The sequence below is a fragment of the Gossypium arboreum genome, chromosome 7, assembly GCF_025698485.1.
Source record: "Gossypium arboreum isolate Shixiya-1 chromosome 7, ASM2569848v2, whole genome shotgun sequence".
NCBI lineage: Eukaryota > Viridiplantae > Streptophyta > Magnoliopsida > Malvales > Malvaceae > Gossypium > Gossypium arboreum.
This window is the reverse complement of record NC_069076.1, coordinates 98,135,589-98,160,772: the sequence shown is the minus strand read 5'-3', so window position 1 is coordinate 98,160,772 and position 25,184 is coordinate 98,135,589. Positions and strand designations below refer to the sequence as shown.

The 25,184-nt window shown below is 34.3% G+C and overlaps 1 long non-coding RNA gene across 1 annotated transcript; it reads right to left on the bottom strand.

Moving 5' to 3' along the window:
• Window positions 1-704: 704 nt before the first annotated feature.
• On the bottom strand, window positions 705-3,187 carry LOC128295247 (uncharacterized). The gene is made up of 2 exons (XR_008285592.1): window positions 3,110-3,187; window positions 705-950 (listed from the first exon to the last, which is right to left on the bottom strand). It is a non-coding gene; the product is annotated as an uncharacterized LOC128295247 (long non-coding RNA).
• Window positions 3,188-25,184: the final 21,997 nt, after the last annotated feature.

Below are 25,184 nucleotides of genomic sequence, written 5' to 3'. Positions count from 1 at the left end.
GGGAAAAAATAAGAATATTGCAACATAACCCCTCCTTGTTTTCCCATCTGTTTTATTTCCTAAGGAATTTAATTACATATTATAATATATTTTAAAACAACAATATTGAACTACTTATCATGTTTTTAATTATTATTGCATCACTCACATTATTATTAATAAATAAAATTAATTTAAAATATATTGAACTACATGTCGGGTATATTATATATATTATATTTTAAATCGAAATAAAACATTGAAGTTAATAACCGAAATTTGTTTTAAAATTGCAGGTGTCGCAATGGCTCGATTGATTAATAACGATCCTCACATATTTGGTGCAATTAATAATATGGTAATATATTGTTATTTGTTAATCACGGGTTCTATTACAAAAATCTACGTTATTTACGGAAATAAATTATGTTATTATAATTATTTTCTGTAATTTAACACTGTTAGGGCTCGTACCGCGTATTAAGGGGTCGGGTGAATGGTTTAGAATATTCCCTGGATGAACGATTGATACCCTACTTGGAGCAAGTTGGATTCGGGCCAGCAGCATTTCTGAACATTTGATTTGCGGTACAATTTAATATCTGCACTAGTCGAGCATTGGCACCCAGAGACCCACACTTTTCATTTGCCGTGTAACACCCCTTACCCGTGTTTGACGCTGGAACAGGGTACGAGGCATTACAGGACTTAATCACTAATCATCGTATAAAACCGATTCATAATTAATAACATAATCAAGACTATCTACATTAAATGACTTTATACAATAGAGACCTTCAAATAACATAGGTCAGTATTTTAAGCCAATTCCTAGCAACTTAATAACAATTAAACGAGTCTCCATACATGCCAAAGACTTAAAATACTTTAAAACCTTTATATATCAATCAATAGTTTGATAGTGTGATTTAACCTCCGGTGACCTCCAACTCGAGCTAACATCTGCGACACTATAGGAAAAAGGAAAGGAAGGGAGTAAGCATTATAGCTTAGTAAGTAAGTATGTAAATATTAATAAACAATACATTATCATACTTTAAACAAAGTCACAATATGTTCCCGGAATATTACCATCACAAACACACATACTTTCACTATTACAATCATAAATAGGTTCAAAATAAGATGTCTAGCAGAGTACCAGAAACTAAATTATTTAATTCTGGAGCTAAAGAACTCCAAATTGTAAACCGTTAATTTTCCTTGAAACTAGATTCACATATATTCTTACCATAAAATTTTCAAAATTTTTGGTGTAGCCAATTAGTACAGTTTATTCATTGAAGTTACCCCTATTTCACTGCTCAACTATTCTGACCACTCTTCACTACGAATCAATTTTATCCTTGTACAGAATTAAAAGGATGTTCTATTTTATTTCATTTGAAACTAGACTAATTAAGGATTTCAAGCATATAAATTATATCCCATAATTATTTTTTACAATTTTTAATGATTTTTCCAAGTCAGAATAGGGGATCACGTAGTCATTCTGAACCAGTCTCTCAAAAACTTAAATATCTCATAATATAGAATTCCTTTGCTTGCTCTGTTTCTGTTATATGAAAATAGACTTATTAAGCTCTAATTTGATATCTTATTCAGTCTCTGATTCAATTTTTACTATTTTTGGTAAATTTTTAGATTAACGTCACTGCAACTATCCAAAACAGTTTTATTGTCAATTTTGATCTTTCACACTTCAATTGTATTCATCACTTTCCCATAACAATCTTTCCAATTTCCAATCACATATCGAGCATATTGCTCATAAGTTACACATGTATATACTTACACCTATCATCACAAAGCCATACATAATTTTATTTAATCAATTTCCCAGTTGAACGCTTCGGAATAGTAACAGATACGCGATGGTATCGCACACAGCCCACCTTTAAAATCGAAGCTCTCTTGTGCACATAGTGGCCTTCACTTAGCACCACTCATATGACCTAGCTCGATTGTACACATAATTTTGGCTGTCTTGTACACATGGTGAACACTTAGTACCACCCATGTGACCTAGCCAGTTTATCTCGTAGTTCTCTTGTCTACATGGTGTCCTTCACCTTGAACCACACATGCGACCTAGCTACATATATCCCGTAGCTCTCTTGTCTACATGGTGTACACATAGTATCACCCATGCGACCTAGCTACATCATAATGTCTCGTAGCTCTCTTGTACACATGATGTGCACTCAGCACCATACATGTGACCTAACTACATACCATCTGTATCATCCAATCTTTCCGAAGGTTCAACCGGGATTTCTCTCTCTTTCTAATACTTGATTCCATACGTCCAATAGTCAATTATGATTCAAAAATCAACTACAATACATAAAATATGCTGAAATATAAAAACATAATAAAGATAATGTATTATTTACATACAAACTTACATATTTTCTCATTTCCATGTCGAATTAATATTGAACATTTAAATCATCATAACCATACTTACTTTCAACACCTCAGTAATCATAGTAAATATATCAATTTTACATTGAAACATGCATAAATTAATGCTTATTATACATATGAACTTACCTCGATACTAAAACGACCATTTTACCAACTTTCCCTATTTTCAATTTTTCTCTCATTCTAAATTCAAATCTCGTTTTCCAGGATCTAAAACATCATATTTTACTTATTTAATTAATGTACTATTCAAAACAGTCCTTAACTCAAACTTTGGCAAAATTATAATTTTGCCCTTAAACTTTTGCATATTTACACTTTTGCCCCTAGGCTCAGGAATTAAACTTCATCCCTTATTCTTATGTTTTATGACATGCTGATCATTTTTTCCTTCTATGGCAACATCAAATTCTCACTCTAACACATAGTTATGAACAATAACAACTTTTACCGATTAAGCCGTTTTACTCATTTTTGCTTAAAACCGCTTAGGCAAAGTTGTTTAACATAATTTCAGCCTTCATATTCTACCATAAAACATCAAAATAAACACATTTCACCTATGGGTATTTTTTCAAATATGAACCCTAGCTTAAATTATTGCTAGAATAAGCTTAATCAAGTTACCAGGATTCCAAAATCGTAAAGAACTTGAAAAACGGGGATAGAACGGACTTACTATTGAGCTTGGAAAGCTTGAAAACCCTAGCCATGGCTTCCCCCATTCTAATTTCGGCCTCCATGAAAAAGATGAGTCAATTTTGGCTTTATTTTCCCTTTTTATTTCTTTTAATTACCAAATAACTAAAATGCCCTTAAGGCCTTTTTTTAAAACTTTGTCCTATTCATGCCCATTTTTGTCCAAACGAAATATAATGGTATAATTCCACTTAAGGACCTCCTCTTTAAACCGCCATTTCAATCAAGTACTTATGAATTAGAACACATTTTTTGCAACTTTTGCAATTTAGTCCTAAAAGTCCAATTAAGCACTTTATCAGTAAAATTACTTAACGATATTTTTACACAATATTTTAATCAATAAATAAACCTTAAAACTTAATCGAAATAAATTTTTCAACTTTGAATTCGTGGTTTCAAAACCATCGTTCCGTTTAGGCCCTAAATTGGGCTGTTACAGCAACTTCTACAAATAAGCCCTAATAGACAAATTAAACATGCAATCTATAAAATTTCTTATCAATACTCTAACACATGCATCTAATCACTAGGTAAATTATAAAAATTAATTGAAATAAACTTTTATATCTCAAATTTGTGGTTTCGCAACCACTATTCCATTTAGGCCCTATTTCGAGATGTTACATGCCGTGTAGGGAGTGCACTGTCACTCTAAAGAATGTTGTATTGCAACTTGGGCTCCCAATCGACAGGAGTCCCGTAATGGGTGTAAGGGCGATAGCTGAACCAGCTGTACTTTGTTATAGCCTACTAAGAGCCTCACCCAGCGATGATAAGTCCAATTTTTCGGGTTTGAAATTTACATGGCTGAAAGTCAATTTTGAACGCTTATCAATTAATGCCACTGAAGAAGAGTTGATGTACGCTGCTCGAGCGTACATTATGCATATCATAAGGGGTGTACTGATGCCTGATGCAAACAACAATAAGGTTCATCTCCAGTATTTACCGCTATTAGCTGATTTGAGTAATGTTTGCTCGTATAGTTGGGGTTCCGCAGTGCTGGCTGTGTTGTATCATGAGCTTTGTTGGACGACAAAGCCTGATGCCGTAGACATAGGCGGATGCCTTATATTGTTGCAGTCATGGGCTCTTTATTGGATGTCATTCTGGCATCGGTTAGTCACTAACCATACGTATTTCCACTAGTTAACAATTGATAAAATTTAACTTTGTATTAATTGATAATTTCTTTATAATGATATTATTTTAACGATACTATATTTACTTGAAATTTGTTTTTGTAGATAGAGTATTTATCTTGGTATTAGGAGGTCGTACACTGTCCCGATATATCGTCTGATGATTGAACAACATGCCGGGGAAGGGGTAAGCTATTCCAGTATTCGTGACATGTTACTTTGTATATCTTACTCAAATCGTGTTAAATTTTAACCATGGTATTAATCTTGCAGTTTATATGGATGCCATATCATAGACCAGAAATTGTGACTATTATACCCTCGTCTACCTACATTCATTCTCAATTGGGGTGCATTAACGCACTAATTGTTAATTTCAATATAGTCGAGTGGTTCCATAGGGATCAAGTAGTACAACAGTTTGGTTGCATCCAGTATTAACGCACTAATTGTTAATTTCAATATAGTCGAGTGGTTCCATAGGGATCAAGTACTACAACAGTTTGGTTGCATCCAGTATATCTCGGATCCATCAATACAGGTGGGGGAGGTTCACTTGATCAACAAGAGAGGGAAACATGGAATGCATTAGGGGGTTGTGCACCAGAGATATGTTGCGGTGTGGGATAATCGGATAGCTCGAAGACCACAGATGGATATGTCTTCCGATTTGCGGCCATCGTTAGACTACATACAATGGTACTCTAGTATGGAAAAGCTATATCTACTTGATGGGCAGTCGAATATAATCCTCCTGCACATGCAATGACGTGGGGCATACGAGCCAGTAGTCAATATAGAGGCCGAGCCAAAGCCCGAGCTAGAGCCGGAGCCCGAGCGATCCCATATACATTCAGCTGATAGTTCTTATCATCCGAATTTATGGGGCAATGAGTATTTCCTGGGCTCGTCGTCAAGGGGCAGATCCCATTACGGGTTTGATATATTTGGGTTGCATCCACTATAGTACAGCACTCCTCCAGGCCCGTATCCACCGCAATACTTCACTCATCCTAGGTCGTATCCACAGAAGCATAGCACTCCTCCCGACTCAAGTTCATCGATGCCATTCGAGCCACATGAATTTTCTTCCATGTTTAACACACCCCCACCTGCGACTGAAGAGGATGTTGGTCATCGTGATCACCTACAACGTGAACGTCGACCTCTACAGAAATATACCCCTAGGATCACACCATCGAACCATCAATTTTAGGGGTTTCTTGCGGTTTTGATATTACAAAGTTTGTATTTTTTATATATATTTAATTAGATTATTTGGTACCTTACAAATTGGAACAAAATTTGGCCATAACGCAAATTAGATATTACAAAGTTTGTATTTTTTTATATAAATTAAATACATTACAACATAAGCTCAATTCCTACCCGATCGTGACGATTGTCCAACATGATAGTTTCATTGCAGGCATTTACTCCGATTATGACCAGCTAACTTGCATAATTCACAACGCTTACCGTCAGATTTCTCCCTAATGTCCATTTCATTACAGATTCTAGATAATTGCGGGCGACCTCTCGGAACCCTGCGTAGCCTTCTGTCTGGGACAAGCTCGAAAGTCGTCGGAGGCACCTCCCAGGTAGACAGGTCAGGTAGAACGGGGAACTCATTTTTCTAGACACACAACGTGCGCTCGAATGTGTACACATTATTGACAAATTGTTCAACATTAAGGTTCATTTTAGCACATGCTAACATGACATGCGAACACGGATGATGAAGTACTTGGAACCTCCTGCAATTACACAGTCTATTCCAGAGATCAACTCCATAGAACCTAGGTGGTATACTGGGTCGACGACCGATAGTCTCCGTAACTTGAAACGTTTCCAGGCGTCGTGAATATATTTCTACATTAATCAACCTCACAATTCGATAGTTTGCAACCATTGCATCCCTGACATCTTCGACAAACACGTGTCCCTCATCCATCTGGTTGACTTGTTGCTGACCTATTCTTGGCATCAAGGTAGCCAAATTGTAGAATGTAGCCGAGAAGATAGATGAAATCGAAAGATGTGTTTTCAACAACACAGCGTTGACCCCCTCCACCAAGTTTGTGTTCATTTGACCATAACGAAAGCTCCCGTCAAAACTTTAAGCCCATTGCTACGACTCTATTGAACCCAACCACTGTCAAAAAGATGTGTTCGTTTGACCCTCCATGCCACTGTCAAGTCGAGTCATTCTTTGGCAAAAAATATGTTGCTCTAACTCGTACGATGTATATGTATTAAGAAAAGATAAGTTATAGTAATTCGATAAAATAAAACATTAAAACTTATATTAAAAAGATAAAGCTATCATTTACCCATTTTCACTTGTCTCTTCCGGTCTGCATTCTTATAATCTCGATAGAAGTTAGCCGCAATGTGACGGATGCAGTAAACTGATCTCCATGGTACACCGAAACGCCTAATCGCGGCAATTAATCATTTTCCTCTATCAGAGATGATGCAAATATTATCGTTGCTAATAACATACCTCCGCAGGTTGGTAAGGAAAAATTCTCAAGATTCCAAGTTCTCCTTATCTACGATGGCAAATGTTATCGGGAGCACGTTCTTATTGCCATCTTAAGAAATTGCAAGAAATAGGATCTGTGTATATTTTCCATATAGCCAGGTCCCATCGACTTGAACAAACGACTTGCAGTGGGGAAATGCCCGCACACATGGATCAAACGTCTAAAACATCCGATGGAAATTTTTTTTCCTGGCTATAATTGGCTATCCGGGCCGTAATAAAGTCGTGTCTATAACTAAATAACAGTCTCTGATACGTACTCCTGCATAACAGCTATCCATTCCTATAGCTCATTATACGACGTATTGTAATCCCCATACAATTGCTCCATTGCCATCTGTTTAGCTATCCATGCCTTTTGATATGATACTCGATACTGGAACTGTACTTGTATTTCGACAATTAGGACCGAAACTTTAATGGTAGGCATATCCTTCACCATTGGCATGATACACGTACAGATAGTTTTGGAATCATGTTTTTGATGAACTTTTGTCATACGTGTTTATGTGCATGTGTGAAGCCCAACAAATTTTTGTATCTCCCACATCTGCGAATTTTGAATAAATACAGCTCATACCCGCCAATTAGAGCATTCTGTCGACTTCTAACACTCCCCAATATATAATGTTAGTTCAGACACTGCGACTTTGTAATCTACTGATATATTCATGCTATACCGCTTAATAGCAGATACGCACTCTTCCTTACTTTCAAATCTCTGGCCTACGAACAACTCCTCAGGATCAGAATTTATGGCCAGCCGGTAAGTAGGAATTATTTCAAGGTACTCCAAGAACTCAGCTACGTGCCCCGCGTTGGGGTTTATGAAAGACATATGTGGCCCAAAATTATTGTGTATCACAATACGTCGCATCTAGTTCTCGACTGAAGATGCATTAATGTTTCCATCGTCATTCACGTCTTTATCGTTAATATCATCAGAGATATCGCCCATATCGAGATCACTATCATTATCGACCTCTCGATCACAAGGATCACTACTATCATATCCATCATCACCAACCATATCAATATCAGGCGTAACATTAAGATCGATATCGATCCCACTTATTGTTGATTCACTATCAACATACGATATTGGAGCCGCCATGCACTGTTCTTGAGCTCCATGTTCTTCACCATATGCAGTGAGATCCTCATTTTGCTCTATACCGGCTAACTTATTTGTAAATAAGTGAATCGGTGCATTTTTGTCACTCCTATTCCCACAATAAAGAGCGATCATTGTCTCCACGTCTTCGTCGTCTACAAGTTCTATTTCGGTGAATTTGATGGGATCTGTCAAAACTGGAAACTTGTAAAAAAGTTTCGAGATTCTTCTCCCACAACGTCTAACAATTTTTGCGTTAATCCTTCCCTTCATATCATCCAACGAGACATTTCTATTAAATCTCATTGCTAATTGTTGCCGACATTTAAATATGCATCCAACGGTTGTTTTGAAGATGATTCCATCGAAATAAACGCATACGAAAAACTGATTATCCATCTTCAATGCTCAATCTGTTAAAAATAAATAAAATTTCTCAAAACAATTTCGAACAGCAAATAAATTACTTAAATAAAAAAATTAATTAATCAATATGCAATTTTTTTCATTCATAAGCTCATACTTTTTCAGTTCTCGTTTTGTACATGAACAACATTTATCTTTACATTTAACCATTTAAATTCAGTTCCACGTTTTCTTCCATATCCGACCCTGTATCTTCAATTTGGAAATACTGTACAATCCAAATTAGATATTCTTGATTCTCTTCATATTCATCTTCTACAATCCAATTTAGAAATTCCTCGGGATCTTTTTCCTCTTCAATCTTTATAATGGGTATTGAAATTAGAAATTCTCTTGGTAATTTCCTAACATCTAATTTATCCATCTATGGTATGCCAATCACATTTTGGTTCCCAGTCAACTTTCATGAACCTATACTTTGTCTCACTATTTTCCTTGATCCATAAGAGATTATAAACTTTACGAAGCATATAACTAGATTTCAATAGGTTCGTGGTACCAATGTCTTCCAAAGTTGGTCTAAAATGATTTGATGGTCTCATTCTATTAATTGCCCTTTAAGGGTTAAGTATTGCACTTTATTCTTTCTAATCATTTCATGACCCTTCCACAATACTTCTTGCATCTTTTTATTTACTGTGATAACGTGTTGAACAATGTCTTCTTTTGGTTTCATTCTGTAATCTTACACTTCTCTCATCATCTTATCAACTTTCTCCTTTTGTGCTGAAGTGTTATTATCTCATCAGGCAATACTAAATATGTTGTCATTTCTACCAATATCTATAACATGCCAAATAAATTTCATAAATATTATTTAATCAACCTAAAACACATATAACAAATAAATTGCATAAAAAATAAAACATTCTTTACATAACATAAATAGGTTTTTTACAAAATTAATATAAATAAAAATAATAATAACTAACAATAATTAGGGTTTTTACTAAAATAATAACCAACAATAATAATAATAGTTTTTACTAACAATAATAATAACTAACAATAATTAAGTTTTTACTAACAATAATAACCGACAATAATAATAATAGTTTTTACTAACAATAATAATAACTAACAATAATAATAAGGGTTTTTACTAACAATAATAATAACTAACAATAATAATAAGGGTTTTTACCAACAATAATAATTAACAATAATAATAAGGTCTTTTACTAAGAATAATAATAATTAACAATAATAACTAACAACAAAAACAATAATAATCAACAATAATAATAACAGCAAAAACACAATAACAATATAAAATCCATTATTTAAAAAAAAATTGTACCTTCTCTTATCTATTTCTTTTTCCTTTTCCTTCTTCTTCTTCTCTTCTCCTTTTCTTTCTTTTTCTCTTCTTCTCCTTGCTGCTGCTTCTTGCTTCTTGCATCCAGAGTTGCTGCTTCAACTGCTTATATTGGTTAGGTGCCACCTATGCCAGAGGCACAACCAGTGCCGCCTCTGCCAGAGGCACAACCGGTGCCGCCTCTAGCACCCCCTCCACCCCTTTTTTTTTTTTAGATTTTTTCTGCTTTTTTTTAACTTTTTTTTAACAGAAAATGACAGAATGGTGTCAGAGGCAGGGTGGTCACGCCTCTACCAGAGGTGGCACTACTCTGAATGTACCACTTTGGTGCATAATTTTTTTATTGTATTATTTTAACATTTTTATTTTTTTATTTGATTTTAATAAAAAACCTGACTCCATATCCTCAAACTGTGTATCAATGGGGTCTGTGATAAAACCCATGTAATGATGAAGGTGGATATAAAAAAGGCTATTTATGCATGAGAAGTATACATTTCCTATTTACTATTGGTGTAGATAGATTTTGATAAGATTATGTTTGTGTTAAATAATCATATTTTCTGTCTATGATAGTGATTTAATTTATTTGTTTATGATTGTATTTTAATTCATAACACTTTGTGCATGCCATTCTAAATTAATTTTCATTCCTACCGTGTTCTCATTATCTTTTTTATTTAACATATTGCAATTTTATATAGTTTTTACCTTGTTCTTTTTTTTTGTTATTTTTAATATATTCATATATTTTGTCCTGTTTATTTTATAATTTTGACATCACCTTTTTAATTTTTTATGTCCTTTTTCAATCCATTACATAAATTTGCAATAGTTTTGTCATAGTAGTTTAATTTAACTCTAAATCTAAATTTATATAATAATTAAATTATTACAACAATTAATATCATGCATTAATGAAAAGGGAAGAATTTATTTAAATCCGTCTACTTTAAATTTTAATATTTTTGAATGATTAATATTTTAATTATTAATAATTAAATTATATTTTATAATATTAATATTTTATTAAAATACCATATTATGTTGTCCACATAATACTCAGGATCCGGAAATATTTCTAAAAATGCCAAAGTTTCCTTTTACTAATTGCATTTGTTCACCAAATCTGATTCTAATTTTCAATATAGTTCCTTACTTTTGAATCCTTTATTTTATTTTTAAAATTATAAAACATGGACGAGAACTTAATTTTTGATATAAAATATATGTAAAATAATTACATTTAATACATTAATTGTACGAAATTAACAAAATTTTCTTGTTGTAACAATTAAATCTAGTTAGTTAAATTAATAAATTAAGCAATTTACCCATATTTCTCCATCTTCCTTTTCATGCTTCTATGGCTGCTTTCGTATGAAAGAACATTTTTAAATTAGACTTTAGCGTGAAACCTCACTTTAATTTCATGAAAATTTCAAAAAATTTAGGTTAAAAATATAAAAGACCAAATTAAATTAGATATAAATTTATTTTCCTTTCCTCTCTCTTTCCTATGCACGTTTTTCTAGAAGGGAATGATTTCTCTTCATACTTCTACACTTTTCTTTACTTTTCTTTAATATCATAATGGTCCAATACTATTTGTGGTATTATAGTCAAATTAATCTTTCAAAGTTAAAAATTCATGATAAAAAAGATAAGCATGAAATAAATGAAATAACTGATCACAGTGAAGATTCCATGGATAATGCTCAACTTCTCCATTCAAATTTCAACAGCTAAAAAAACTTTTTATGGGAATCTTTACTTTTCCTTGTATCATAAATAATAGAGTGTACTGGTGTGTACTATTTATTACTTTTTACTGTTCTTTATGTACTGTTGTAATCGTCCAGCTCATACTCTGCTTCGGCTATAAAAGGAGAAGGAGCATGGCTTGTAAGGGCATCGAGTTTTCTCTTAATAAAAATATCAGCGTGTTTTATTATCCGTGGCTTTCTGAATTCTTTGTTTTTCTAGATCTTCTTCTCAGAAGTCCAATGAATGAGTTAATAATGCATTGCAATATAGTATGCTCTGTGCTTGCCATTTATAGATCATGCATATTAGAAATATTGAAATTCTGATTCATGATAACAATATTTTTAAGGATTAAGGAAGTGTCTGGAATTAAGCACTTATAGCTAAAAGGCAGTGCCTGTTTGAATGACCAAGCAAAATGGTCTGTGTTTTTGGCATAGCATACCTGCTATAATTTTTTTCTTCTTCATGACTCCAAATTATTTTAATTCAATAGTTATAATTTATTTCATCAAAATATCACACTTTTTATAATTTAAAATTTAAAATAATCAAATAACCCTTTAAAATATTTTTTGTCATATTTAAGATATAAGGGTAAAATAGTCATTTCATTCTTTTCCATCATTCATTTGTTTGACACATGGCATACTTATGTGGCCTAAGTAATTATTACTTATGTAGATAGTATTTATTCATGGTATAATTGCAATTAAGCCTTTTTCTCACAAAATAATAAAATTACACTTTAATCCTTATACTTTTCACCACTTTTTTATCTAGTCCATATCTCAATTTTCTGACTCTACCTATCAATTCATATCCATGTCACATCCATAAAAATATTTCTTAAAATTTTCCCCTTTTCTAAAATGGTAAATTTACACGTTTAGTCTATCTTTCACAAATTTTCAATTTGATCTTTACTAAAATTTCATTATTCGTACTTTCTTTTCCAATGTTAAATTTTGACTTTATTATCAATTTTCAATTGATAAGCTCTTACTTTTGGGGAAAATTTACTATCTATTTTTCGAAATACTACTATTTGGTGACACTGAAATTTTTGATGTGTTACAATATATGCACAACTTATTTTAAGTAAATTAAAGAGATTAGATAGCACTTCATTTGTTCATAGAGTGCAAAATTGTAGGTAAACTAAAGTAAGTCACTTAGTTTACATCCAAGCATTTAAAGGGTAAAATCTTAAAGGAGTAGTAATCCTATTTAGAGTATTGGAGTGAGGTTTCTACTTCGTAAGTGAGTCAGACTTAGATAACTGCTTGTACTCATTGAAGAATAGTTAATTGACTCTCTAGCTAGGCCCTATAGACGTATGAAGTTTATGATCTATATGAATAAAGTTTTGATGTCCACCTCTATTTTAGTTGTAGTAGTCACTTAATCAAGTTGCAACTTATCGTATATCTAAATTTATATTTGCCTAGTTAAAATCAATGATCTTTCTATTCACATCATTCATCATTAAATATACAATAAGTAAAACACCATTGATGCTTTAAAAACTAGGCTAAATCCTCAAAAAGTCACAAAATCAAAGTTTATTTCCTTAGTGAAACAATGATTAGTTAAAACTAGAACATAATCAACAATCACAAGCATCAAGAAGCTTGACTAAAGTGATTGTTGGCTCTTAAATTTTTTATTAGTTTTTAAAGTTTTTGGGTCAAAAAGTAATAATTTTAGAAGAAATGCTTAAAATTATTCATAACATCTCTTAAATCATAAATAGGAGGATAATATCTAAAACATATCTCGTTATTAGTAATAGATTTTTTAAAGTAAACTAAGACAATATTAATAATTTAAATATCACTTTTGAAAATAAAATTCTAAAACACAATATAAAATTTTGGTATAATTTAAAAGCCAATTTACTAATAAAGCTATTATAATATAATATCCTACTCAAACACAAATCTAATCCAAACAATTGCTAAAACCCCAACTTTTTCACTCACCCAAAGTGAAAAAAATACCAATTAAACACATAATTACATTTTCGCATTTAAAAACCTATTTTTCAAAAAAATAGACATTTGATATTTGAACTTGATCATTTTTCTAACTTAGCCCTTGAACAATTTTTATCTATATTAGTCTCTTTTTATCTATATTATTAAGAGAACGCCACAACATCATTAGAGCGTCACATCATCACTTTATTTTTAAAAATTATATATCTATCTAAAATATTTAAAATATATATTCATAATGAATCGGAACAAATAGACGTCCAAGTTCATTTGAATTCAGATATCCACTTACTTAAATTCATTCTATACATGATTTTTAATAATTATATATATTTACAATTTCAAAGAATAATATTGTCAAAATAAATTCTCAATTTTAATTTTTTTAAAATTTTGCTGTAATGAGCCTTCTAAACGCAATCTTTTGAAAAATATTCAAAAAATTATTAAAAATGCATTTTTAGAATGAATAAGATAAAAATGCTTCTAAAAATGCAAGTTTGGTTTCATCCTATCAAAATTCAAAAAATATAAATATTTGAGAATTTATTTTAATTTTTTTCATCTCACACTCGACGTAATTCGGAGTACGAGGATAATAGAGAAGGTTGTTCTATTGAAAGACAGGATTGACTCAAATCTGTCCCACACAAAGCACTAGAATTTCTCAGTAAAATGTTTATTACAATAAATATCACAGTTAGCTTGTTTTTGAAAAATTTTAAACTTCTACTATAACTGTAAACCGCTTCCTTAATCGGATTTTTCCAACATAAATATCTTCAACTAATGAATTATATTTTGTGAGTGCATTATTGATAGTAAAACCTTTTGTGTTGTAATATGCAAATGATATCCTATTATTGGCATTACATGATAGATGAAAAAGTAACATGGCCATGGTTCATTTCTCTAGGACAAATGATTTAGATATTGTAACGCCTCAAAATTTATATTTCTAATTCTATTAGAATATGACACAACTGTGTACCTGCTTTAGTGGTTATGTATTCTGGGAAGTGTCTGAGAGGTCTCAAGTTCAAGCCTTAACTTGGGAAAAATTTTGGTTTTTATTTGAATAAGGACTTGTCTTTGGTTATTAGGCTTATAAGTATTTGCTTACTAAAATATGCAAGAATGGATCTACAGGTCCAGTGGATAAGTAGAGTGTTGGTGTGAGGGAGGTCTTGGGGTTTGAGTTTGATCGAAAACATTATTTTTGCTGCAAATTTCGGCTAAGAGTTTATGTTTTACCAGAAGTCTGAGTTGTGGGGAGTTGGTAGAGAGAATTAAGGGGAATGGGTTGGGGGTTATTAGATTTTTGGCTGATATCTTTTCAGTTTTCTTTTCTTGCTCCTACTGAATTTTACCTCCCCTCTCCCTGCCAAAATTTCCTTATCTCCTTTTTTTCAAATTCTGCTTCTATTTTTACTGAAATCGTACCTTCTCCATGTCTTCTGTGGTAATTCTTTGTACGGTATCAGTAACTGAGATTTTGAGTATATTGTAATATATGTTATAAGGTTTTAATAGGGATTATATTGATTCCTTGGCAGCGATGAATTCTAAATAGAGGGACTCTTCTTTCATGGAGTCTTAGTCGAATCTTTTGAGGCATTGGGGGTAAGATCTAATCGTTCAACAATTGAGTTGGTTTTGGATTCATTCTTGTTCGACTGTTAAATGATTTTTCGAGTGAAATATTAGTCAATTTAGGTTCTGGAGTGCTTGAGAGGGATTTTATGGCTAATTCAAACCAGGTATGTACTCCGATTGCACAGAAAACAAGTTTCGATGAAAGCCAAAAAGCTCTTTGTCGACGCTACACGGGCGTGTGGTCGCTCGTGTGATAGGCCGTGTAGCAGTACAAGGGCGTGTGGTCGACGAGCCAAGCTATGCGCACATGACACAGGCGCGACGAACACGGCCGTGTGATGGCTGGCAAGGCCATGTGCGAGATACAGGTACGGTCAAATGGGTCGTGTGAGCCCACATAGGCAAGCCACATTGGCGTGTGGGCTCATTTTTCTGTAATGTACTGTAAGGTTGCACGAGTCGCCCAAATTGACTATGACCTATCATAGGATCAGTAAAGATATCTTAGACCCCTATTATCGTGATCTGATTTTGTGATGTATGCACTAGTGTGTTATACTTAACATGTTTATCTGTTCTGTTCTGAATATAAATGTATGACTGTTAACCTGCATTATAGCATGCCTTCTTGTATAATGCATTACATTAGGGTGGGTTTGATGAAGTGAAGGAAGTATCTGAAAGGTTCTTAAGCCTGTTATCTGGAAGCTAAGCTACATAATTATGACATGTGTCGCATTACGGTATTTTATGGTGTGTAGGGTTGGATGGGTCGATTTTATCCTCATATTTGGTGTGTAGGGATGGGTGGTTCGATTTTATCCCCACAGGGTGTGTTGGGTTGGACAGAGTTGGTGTGTAGGGTTGGTGGGCATGTTTCTGTTACTCTGATCTGTATGCATAATATATCTGAATCTGTTCTAAGTAGGTCAAAGCCCACACCGCATCTGTTAAGGGTTCAGGCTCGAATTATAACTGTATTTTGTGATTTGTCTGTATACATACTGAGCTGTGGGGATGTACACACTGAGTCTGCGAAAACTCACTCCTTCTGTTTTATCTATTCAGGTAATCCTCAGTAGTAGGCAGATCGGTGCAGCGGAGGACTCGACGGTGACCACGACCACATACATTTTGGTTTATGAACTTAATGCTTTTACTTTACTCATTATTTTTGGGGTTTTTAATGTAATTAGGGACTTGCACTCTTGGATTTAATTTGGGTTTTTAAACTATGATTTGGAACATAATCTGCAACGCTAAAATATGGTTTTCCTAAAATAAACTAAGAGGTTTTGTAAATAAAAATGGGTTTTAAATATATTTATATTGGTTTCAAAAGTTTTTGCGATAAAGACATGTATTCAAACAGTTTGATTATTTCACATTTTTCTCGACCTAAATTAACAGATTTTATGTATCAAACGGTTTTCCAAAAACACTCTCATGTGACATTACCAGATTCGGCCATAACGTCTGGGCATGGTTTGGGGTGTTACATTTAGTGGTATAAAAGCCAGGTTACAAAACTCGGCTGTGGATTGGGTTTTAAATTTTGTTTTTAAGAAATGATTTGCAAAACGATCTGAAATATTTTTTATAAACCGTGGTACACTGAGTCTCCAGCTCCGATTCTGTAAGTTTCTGAAACTCTATTTAAAATTGTCTGAAAGCATGCTTAGAATATACTGGGATTCTGTTTGGATTTGTTTGAAAATATTGTTGTATGCTATGAAGCTATTGTAGGTAGTAGGCTCTACCGAAACACTCTAGGTAGTGTAAACTGAAAACCGTAGTAAACGGTGACTTGCGATAACAGACTCTGAATACTCTAATAAACTTTACTGCATAAAATATTTGTTAATAAATATCAAAATTGTAAACTGATTTGCACAAAACTGTTAATACAAATTAATCCAAAATTACGATAAGCATACGTGGTACTCGTGGACGGAGTACTAGAGGCCGAGGTAGAGGCCGTAGAGGGGCTCGAGCTAAGTCCTTAGCATCTGATACGATTCTGAATCTGGACACTAGTGAGACGCCGGTGTCCCTTGTTACTTAGACTGGATCTGGGACTAGGCCCCATGATCGTGTAGTTGGGGACGACGTACTGTCTCAAGCCATGTTACGGATTCTGAAGAGGGTTGCTAGGCCCAACACTTATTCTGGAGGCCGTGGGTCGATTACAGAACGACTTCGGTCCAATAGGGCTGAGGTATTTAGGGGTTCACTGGAGTCGCTCCTAATGTGGCCGAGTACTAGATGGAGGCCACGAAGCGTATTATAGATGATCTGAAGTTTTCTACTGAGCAGAAGCTCAAGGAGGCTGTTTCACTACTTCGCGATAAAGCATATCAATGGTGACTGACGATTAGGGATGGCACTCAGCCCGACAGATTGACTTGGGATCTGTTTAAGATGGCTTGTCAGAGTAAGTATGTGGGGGCCAGTTATGTTGACGCTAGGAAGCAGAAGTTCCTTAATCTTACTCAGGGAGATCGTTCAGTGGCCGAGTATGAGGCTAATTTTTTTAGGCTGAGCCGTTATATAAGAGGCATGGTTGCGACCGAGTATGAATGCTGTGTCTGTTTTGAGAACGGTCTTAGGGATAACTTGAGGGTGCTGATAGGTTCGCCAAGGGAGTGTGAGATTGTTGTATTGGTCAAGAAGGCCAAGATTGCGCAAGAAGTAAAGAGTGTTGAACGCGAAAACCAAGACAGAGGATAGACGATTTATTCGATTAGTTCAGAGGGACTTCAGTGTTCTCTAAGATCGATTTATGATCAATTTATCATCAGTTGAGAGTAAAGAAGGCCGATGTGCATAAGACAACATTTAAGACTCGTTATGGACACTATGAGTTCCTAGTTATGCCCTTTGGGTTGACTAATGACCAGCGGCATTCATGGACTTAATGAACCGTGTGTTTTAGCCCTATTTAGATCAGTTCGTGGTGGTATTCATCGATGACATCTTGGTGTATTCTAATACAGAGGACCAACACAATGAGCATCTAAGAATTGTTCTGCAGATTCTTCGTGAGAAACAGTTGTATGCGAAGTTTAGCAAGTGTGAGTTCTAGCTTCGAGAAGTGACATTTCTAGGACATATAGTTTCTACAGAGGGAATTCGAGTGGATCCTCATAAGGTTGAGGCTGTGTTGGATTGGAAATAGCCGAAGAGTGTGTCTGAAAGCAACTGTTTTTTAGGGCTGGAAGGATATTATTGACATTTTGTAGAAGGGTTCTCTTTGATTGCTGCTCCGATGACTAAATTGCTGAGTAAGAGAGTTCTTTTCGTGTGGACTGGTGCACAGCAAGAGAGCTTTGAGAAGTTCAAGACCATGTTAACTCAATCACCTATTCTGATTCAGCCTGAACCTGGTAAGGACTTCATGGTTTACAGTGATGCGTCGCATGTGGCTCTAGGTTGTGTCCTGATGTAAGACGGTAAAGTTGTTGCTTATGCATCTCGTCAGCTCAAGACTCACGAGGCAAATTATCTAATGCACGATCTAGAATTGGAAATAATGGTATTTACTCTTAAGATTTGGAGGCACTATCTGTACGGTGAAAAGTGTACCATCTAGACTGATCACAAGAACCTCAAATATCTCCTCACTCAGAAGAAGTTAAACCTTAGACAGTGTCGATGGGTTAAACTACTTAAGGATTATGACTGCAGTATTGAGTACCATCCTGGTAAGGCCAATGCGGTGGCTGATGCGCTAAACCGTAGGTCTATGACCGATTTGAGAATGATGTTCGCTCGACTAAGTTTATTCGATGATTGAGGTCTTTTGGCTGAGCTGCAAGTAAGGCCGACATAGAATGTAACACCCCCATGCCCGAAACCGTCACCGGAGTCAAGCTTGAGGTGTTGCTAAACTTATCTTACCTTTTAAACAACTCTAAACCACTTATTTTAATTTTCAGAATAAACTATTTTTCTGCATCATGGTTACTTAAAAATTCATTTCTCGAGTTTCAAAACTAAAAATTAAGATCCGTAAATTTTTCCTGCAACTAGACTCATAAATCTATCTACTAATTTTTTTCTAGAATTTTTGACTTAGCCAATTAGTACAGTTTATTAGTTAAAGTTACTCCTGTTTCAGAATTCAACTGCACTGGCCTCTACTTACTACGAACCACTTTTCTCTCTGTACAAAATTCATATGACTATACCGTTTGTTTCTATTAAAACTAAATTCGATAAGGATTATATCCATATAAAGTACACCACCTAATTATTTTTGTAAAATTTATGGTGAATTTCTAAATTTGGAACAGGGGATCCAAAAATCGCTCTGCCCCTATTTCACTAAAACTCAGATATCTTATAAAATAAAAAACCTTTACCTGTTTTTCTTATTCCATAAGAAAATAGACATAATAAGATTTAATTTCATACATTATTCATCTTCAAACTATGTTTCTACAATTTTTAGTGATTTTTCAAAGTTACATCATTTCTGTTACTTGAATCTATTTTTAGGTTACTTTCACATTTTTCATAATTTTCATGTGATAATCACCATTCAATCATACATATTAATAAACATGTATATCATCGGCCATTTTATTAGCTAATCACTAGCAAGTATTTACACATCATTCATTGTTCATACTATACCAAAAGTAGCTAAGTTTCTATACATGCCATACCCAAAACAAAACGTCTAATTATACCGAGTTATTTCTTTGATAGTATGATCGGCCTTCGACGTTTCCTTCGATCCCCGAGTGGCTAGATAAGTACTATAAGAAGAAGAAAATAAAGAGATTAAGCACTAGGCTTAGTAAGCTTACAAGCAAATAAATCACAACATTCAACATAATGGATAATTATGCATAATATCATCTAACATCATAAATTTCTTTACTTCTCAATTTCTATCTTCTTCTTTATTCCCTTACCTTCTTTCTTACCTGACCTTTCCTTTTCATAAATATAATCTACTTTTCCTTTGCTGTTAATTCACTGTAATTTAACTCGCACTCGACCCGTTGAACCACTCGGAATACTAAGGATACTAGGTCGTTCGCTCTTTCAATATCTCGCCAATGCCATGTCTTTGACATGGACTTACATGAATTATTCCTGTCTCCAATGCCATATATAATATGGACTTACATGGCTCAATCCTATTTCCAAAGCCATATTTCTAATATGGACTTACATGGCTCATTTCTGTTCTGTCCTGTCAACCCTAATATCCTAACATTTCTAGGGTTCAACCGGGGCTTTCTAACACTTTTCCTCTGTCACTTCACCTTAAATTCGACTTTAAATATTTTCATAACATAATATATAAATGCTGGAAATTGAAAATAATAATATAAAATAAAATAATATTGCATTTATTCACTGTAACTTACCTTGATACAAAATGTGACTAAACTTTACAATTTAGTCCTTTACTTTTTCTTTTCCCCGATCTACTCCCGAATTTCGTTCTTCTTGATCGATAATAGTAAATTTAACTTATTTAATATTCACATTTAATAAAACAGTCCTTGACCCAAACTTTGGAAAAATTATATTTTTACCCCTAAACTTTCACATATTTGCACTTTTGCCCCAAGGCTCGTAAATTAAACTTCATCCTATTTTATGATGTTTTATGACATGTTGATCATTTTTCCCTTCTATGGCAATATCAAAATCACACTCTAACATATACTTACGACTATTGGTATTTTTTCCGATTTAAGCCCTTTTACTCGTTTTCACTTAAAACCGAGTAGCATAAGTTATTTAACATAATTTAAAACCTCATATTATATCATAAAACACCAAAATACACAAATTTCAGCTATGGGTATTTTTCCAAATATGAACCCTAGGTTGAATTATTGCTAGAATAAGCTTAATCAAGTTACCGGGACTCCAAAAACGTAAAGATCATTAAAAACGGGGCTTGGAATCACTTACTATGAAGCTTGAAATTTGAAGAAACCCCAGCTATGGAGGAAAGCAAAAATCGGCAGAAACTAATTGAGAAGATGACCATTTTTGTGTTATTTTTCCCTTTTTAATTCATTTAATATCCAAATGACCAAATTGCCCCTCCTTACTAAACTTTCAAAAATTCCTTTCATGTCCTAATTTTTGGCCATGAACTTAAAATTGGTCAAATTGTTATTTAAACCCTCCTAATTAATATTCCAAAGCAATTTCATTCTAAAAACTTCTAGAATGCAAGTTTTGCATTATTCGATTTATTCCTTAACCTCAACTTAAGCTCTTTATGCATAGAATTTCATCACGAAATTTTCACACAATCATGCAATCATACCATGAACCTCAAAATAATAATAAAATAAATTTTTCTACCTCGGATTTGTGGTTTCACAACCACTGTTCCGTTTAGGCCCTATTTCGGGATGTTACATAGAATGAGCAGATCAGGGCTAAAACAGATAGAAGATAAGACTCTTAAGTTGAGGTTTCGTCAGATTGAGAATGGAGTTACTACAGATTTTGGGATTAATGATGACAGCGTATTGTGTTTCTGAGGACGAATCTGTGTACCGAATGATGATGATTTGAGATAGTCGATTTTGAGGGAGGCGTGTAGTAGTATTTGTGCTATGCATCTCAGTGAGAACAAGATGTGCCGAGATCTTCGAGAGTTGTACTGGTGGCCATGGTTGAAACGTGAGGTTACTGACTCCGTTGCTCGCTGTTTGACTTGTCAGCAGGTTAAAGCTAAGCATCGGTTACCCTCGGGTTTGCTACAGTCGATAAAGATACCAATGTGGAAATGTAAGCGAGTAACGATGAACTTCATTAGTGGGTTGCCCCTAACACCCACTAAGAAGGATTCTGTTTGGGTCATCATGGACCGTTTGACCAAGACTGCATATTTCATCCCTGTGAGGACAGACTTCTCCCTACAAAAGTTGGACAAACTTTACATTTCAGAAATTATGAGGCTACATGGGGTACCTGTCTCGATCATTTCTGATAGGGATCCTTGTTTTACATTCCGATTCTGGCAGAAACTTCATGAGGCTTTGGGGTTGAGGTTAGACTTTAGTACTGCGTTTCATCCTCAGATAGATAGTCAGTCAAAGAGGGTGATTTAGATATTGGAGGACATGTTGAGAAGTTGTGTAATACATTTCCGAGGCAGTTGGGAGGAGTACTTGCCATTTGCAAAGTTCGCTTACAACAACAGCTATAAGTCTAGTTTACAGATGGCACCTTATGAGGCACTGTACGGTTGTATGTGTCGTACTCCCTTATGCTGGACTGAGTTGGGTGAGCGACGAGTTCTGGGTCCAAAGTTGGTATCAGAAACTAATGATAAAGTCTGATTGATTCGAGATTGACTGAAAGCGACTTCTGATAGCATAAGTCCTATGTTGATTTGAAGAAGAAGGACATCAAGTATTCTATGGGGGACATAGTTTTTTCTTAAAGTCTCATCGTGAAAGAAGGTTTTGAGGATCGGCTGCAAGGGCAAGCTGAGCCCTTAGTTTATTGGGTCATACCGGATTCTGAAGCGAGTAGGGCCAGTCGCATATCAGTTGGGGCTACCTCCAGAGTTAGATCACATTTACGATGTGTTCCACGTCTCGATGTTAAGACGCTATCGCTCTGATCCCATGCACATTGTGCTTGTGGAGGAGATTGAGGTTAGGCCAGATCTAACATTCAATGAGGAGTCGGTTCAGATCCTAGATCGTGACGTTAAGATTCTGCGTAGGAAATCTATCCCTTTAATGAAGGTGTTGTGGCAGAATCATAGCACTGCAGAGGCCACTTGGGAGCCGGAGGATTCGCTGTGATAGCAATATCCTCACCTGTTTTGATCAGGTAAATTTCTAGGCCGAAATTTTCTTTTAGGGGATAGAGTTGTAATGCCCCAAAATTTACATTTCTGATTCTGTTAAAATATGACTGATGTGTGATATTCATAACAAGTTTTAAAAATTTATAAATGAATCGTTCTTGAGACTAACTTATTATCACGATTTAAGGCAAGTGTACCTATCGAACAGTAGTATAGTTCAGCAAGACCGAATTGTCGAACCCAAAGGAACTACGAGTACTAGTATTTACTTCCTTTTTATTATCTAGCCTAAAAATTAAGAGGTTTGGTTATCTAAACTAATTACTAACTAAGAATGCACAAAAAGAAAATTTGGGAAAATACTTTTGGGAAAATTCGATTGATTAAGACAATACCTAAGGTAAAATCCACCTAGACTTCACTTGTATTTGACTCTGAATCAGACGATTTATTCATTTGACTTGATCCGTAGAAATCCCTAAGTTATATTATTATCTCTCTTGAGACTAATAACGTTTAACCCTAGGTTCAATAATTGAAATCTCTTTCTGATTAACACCCTAGAATTACATTAACTCGATCTATGGATTACCTTATTAGGTTTCACCCTAATTCGACAAAATTTTATCACCCTATCTCTAGGCGTGCAATCAACTCCGCTTAATTATGACAAATTTACTCTTAGACAGGGTCTATTCCTCCTCTGAATAAGAGCTTAACTTGAATCAATGTCCTGTAATATCAAAACAAGAATTAAGAACATATAATTAAGAACAAGTCAAATATTTATCATACAATTCAGATAATAATAATAAGATCCATCTTAAGTTTCATTCCCCTTAGGTATTTAGGGGGTTTAGTTCATACTTATGAAAGAAAACATCTCAAAAGCATAAAGATAACAAAACATAGAAAAACCCAAAACTCCTGAAGGAACTTGAAGGGAGATCTTTAGTCTTGATGATGAATCTGACTTCTGAGATGGATCAATCGGCTTTCCTCGAGTAATTCCTTACTTCCTACTTAGCGTCCCCCTTCTAAGTGTCTTCTCAGGTGTTTAAATAGGCTTTAGAATGCCTAAGAGCCCCCAAAATTGGCCTTTTCGAAATAGGGTTATACTTGGGCTTGGTAGGGACATACCCGTGTGCGATTAATCTAGCCCGTGGTCAAGGCTATTGAACAGGCACGGGCGTGTAGTATACCCGTGTAGTTATGCTTCAATCCTGCCAAAGGGACACGGCCATGTGACACGCCCGTATGAGGAAGTCCAGGCCATGTTGATTTTCCACGTAGGTCTATTTTCTTCTTTTTCGGCCCGTTTCTCGCTCTTTTTACTTTCCTATGCTCACCTAAGTATAAAACATGAAATTAAATGATTAGGAGCATTGAATTCACCAATTCTAAAGAGAAACCATCCGTAAATGTGCTAAGCATGGGATAAAAATATGTATAAATTACGGTTTATCAAATACCCCCACAGTTAAGCATTTACTTGCCCTCAAGCAAAAATCCTCAACTCATACTCAAAATAAATTCCTATTAATTTATAATCCCTATCAATAATATCTCAAAATAATCTATAAGTACTCATACATTGAAGATTCAACTAAAAGTACATCAAAGTTTCAAAACATTCCAAGTTGAGCATTTTATCACGAAAACATAGGTGTCTCCCCTTATCTAAGTGATTACCTTTGATCAAAATATCACAGAGTTTAACATCCCCAATCACTTAAGGTGTTTAAGGACATCAATAAAAGCACTCATTAGTCAATATGAAAAGTTATTACCATAGGCTTGCTTGAAAATCAAATCTCCACCACTATATATTAAGCTGATACATCAATCAAAAAGGTCTTTTTAGAGGGTTGAAACGTGGCTTTGGTTAAGGGGTGTGGTCACAAGCTAAAAGAATATGTTAGAATCGAGATTGAATTAAAAAATTACCTAGCTAAAAAATAACTAGTCATCAGTTGAATACAAGTGAGCTTCTTCTCAGAATATGGAATTAACACTCAAGCTCAAAAATGACGAATTACTACTAATATGTATGTAAGTATTGTTTTTTTTTAAAAAAAATTAAGAACAAGTCAAATATTTAGAAGCACAAAACATAACTAAGTAATTTATTCAAATCAAATCTCGACAATAATAGGGATCAAATTAGGGGACTTCAACAATAACGTGTTATGGGTTAATGTTGAGGGTAAATCAATTAATGGCTTGTGAGGCTCAAAAAGGGTTCACTAATGGTTAATTATGGAGGTAGGCTTTTGTGGAGTGAGTGAGTTAAACTTAAGTGCCTTTATCATCTTGACATATCAAATCAAATGG